Genomic DNA, 2,799 nt, shown 5'->3' on the forward strand with positions numbered 1-2,799 from the left:
TCTAACATTTAAGGTTTTCATTTACGCTGGCACTCGTACTCACACTTGCACTCGCACTCACACTCGCATACATGCCTATTGTACATTTTATATGGAACTGAACAAAACTTGTGCTTACGGTGCATTGCGTATACGACACGATTACGATTTTCAAAATTCAAAATTCAAAATTCAAAATTAAAAATGATGCGAGTACACGTATACAGCAGAAATTAGTTAAATAATTGCGTTTTACATAAATAAATAATAGATAGGTGTATAAAAAAAAATATTATTATTTACAAAATAATATAAAAAAAATTAAAACCGGAAAAAAAAGGAAAAAAGTAAAAAAGTAAAAAAGTGTTGTGAAGCCAACAACACGCGGTGTTCCCAAGCGGTCCCCCATCTAAGTACTAACCGCGCCCGACGCTGCTTAATTTCAGTGAGCGGACGAAAACCGATGTATTCAACGTGGTATGATCGTTGGTAAGAAGTGTTTCAAAAAATCTACATCTACCAGTATTTTAATCTTATTCTTATTCTTATTCTTATTCTTATTCTTATTCGTACTACTTACTACGTACTATATATAATATGGAAAATGGAAAATGGAAAATAGAAAATAGAAAATAGAAAATACTCTAAAACTATTTTCAAAGCTATTTTATTTTATTTTTCATTTCAATTTAAATAAAATAAAATAGAAAAGTTTCTTTTTTCTTCTTCTCTAGTGAAGTTAATATGAACAGAATAGAAAAATTAAACTAAAACTGTTATTGAACATATCCGTGTTTGTATTTTACATGCTTAATTATGTAGTACTATTGCCTGTAATATTAACTTCAATATTAACTTTAACTTTAACTTAATCTTTAAGGAAGAATAAAATTTTATACATACTTATATTTTTATTAAAAAATTTAACATATGAATGCTAGTGCTACTGCTAGTGCTAGTGCTAGTGCTACTGCTAGTGCTAGTGCTAGTGCTAGTGCTAGTGCTAGTGCTAGTGCTAGTGCTAGTGCTAGTGCTAGTGCTAGTGCTAGTGCTAGTGCTATTGCTAGTGCTAGTGCTAGTGCTAGTGCTAGTGCTAGTGCTAGTGCTAGTGCTAGTGCTAGTGCTAGTGCTAATAAATAGGCGCAATCAATAGATTGTTGTTTTATTAAATTTTATTCAATAAGGACAAGGAATATAAGCAAAGCTTCTTAATTAGTAATTTTACTTGAAAAGTTTTCTATCATTTAAGGTTTTCATTCACGCTGGCACTCGTACTCACACTTGCACTCGCACTCGCATGCATGCCTATTGTACATTTTATATGGAACTGAACAAATCTTGAGCTTACGTGCATTTCGTATACGACACGATTACAATTTCAAAATTAAAAATGATGCGAATATACGTATACAGCAGAAATTAGTTAAATAATTGCATTTTATATAAATAAATAATAGATATGTGATATAAAGAAAAATATTATTAGTAACAAAATAAAATAAAAAAAAATTAAAACCGCAAAAAAAAGGAAAAAAGTGTTGTGGAGCCAACAACACGCGGTGTTCCCAAGCGGTCCCCCATCTAAGTACTAACCGCGCCCGACGCTGCTTAATTTCGGTGATCGGACGAGAACCGATGTATTCAACGTGGTATGGTCGTTGGCAAAGAAAGCGTTTCAAAAAATCTACATCTACCAGTATTTTAATCTTATTCTTATTCTTATTCTTATTCTTATTCTTATTCTTATACGTACTAGTTACTACGTACTATATATAATATGGAAAATGGAAAATGGAAAATAGAAAATACTCTAAAGCTATTTCCAAAGCTATTTTATTTTATTTTTCATTTCAATTTAAATAAAATAAAATAGAAAAGTTTCTTTTTTTCTTCTCTAGTGAAGTTAATATGAACAGAATAGAAAAATTAAACTAAAACTGTTATTGAAAATATCCGTGTTTGTATTTTACATGCTTAATTATGTAGTACTATTGCCTGTAATATTAACTTCAATATTAACTTTAACTTTAATTTTATCTTTAAGGAAGAATAAAATTATTATACATACTTATATTTTTATTAAAAAATTTAACATATGAATGCTAGTGCTACTGCTAGTGCTAGTGCTAGTGCTACTGCTAGTGCTACTGCTAGTGCTAGAGCTAGTGCTAATAAATAGCGCAATCAATAGTTGTTGTTTTATTAAATTATTCAAAAAGATAAGAAATATAAGCAAAGCTTTCTTAAATAGTAATTTACTTGAAAGTTTTTCTATCAATTTAAGGTTTTCATTTACGCTGCACTCGTACTCACACTTGCACTTCGCACTCCATACATGCTATTGTACATTTTATATGGAACTGAACAAAACTTGTGCTTACGGTGCATTGCGTATACGACACGATTACGATTTTCAAAATTCAAAATTCAAAATTCAAAATTAAAAATGATGCGAGTACACCACGTATACAGCAGAAATTAGTTAAATAATTGCATTTTATATAAATAAATAATAGATATGTGATATAAAGAAAAATATTATTAGTAACAAAAAAGAATAAAACCGCAAAAAAAAGGAAAAAAGTAAAAAAGTGTTGTGAAGCCAACAACACGCGGTGTTCCCAAGCGGTCCCCTATCTAAGTACTAACCGCGCCCGACGCCGCTTAATTTCGGTGATCGGACGAGAACCGATGTATTCAACGTGGTATGGTCGTTGGCAAAGAAAGTGTTTCAAAAAATCTACATCTACCAGTATTTTAATCTTATTCTTATTCTTATTCTTATTCTTATTCTTATTCTTATTCTTATTCTTATTCTTA

The 2,799-nt window shown here is 30.3% G+C and overlaps 2 non-coding genes and 1 pseudogene across 2 annotated transcripts; all 3 read right to left on the reverse strand.

The window, feature by feature from the left end:
• Positions 1-351: 351 nt before the first annotated feature.
• Positions 352-470, reverse strand: LOC119686694 (annotated as a pseudogene).
• A 1,053-nt stretch (positions 471-1,523) lies between these two features.
• On the reverse strand, positions 1,524-1,642 carry LOC119686667. The gene has a single exon (XR_005253062.1). It is a non-coding gene; the product is annotated as a 5S ribosomal RNA (ribosomal RNA).
• Positions 1,643-2,579: 937 nt separating this feature from the next.
• Positions 2,580-2,698, reverse strand: LOC119686663. The gene has a single exon (XR_005253060.1). It is a non-coding gene; the product is annotated as a 5S ribosomal RNA (ribosomal RNA).
• Positions 2,699-2,799: the final 101 nt, after the last annotated feature.

The sequence above is a fragment of the Teleopsis dalmanni genome, chromosome 2 (genome assembly GCF_002237135.1).
Source record: "Teleopsis dalmanni isolate 2A chromosome 2, ASM223713v2, whole genome shotgun sequence".
Lineage (NCBI taxonomy): Eukaryota > Metazoa > Arthropoda > Insecta > Diptera > Diopsidae > Teleopsis > Teleopsis dalmanni.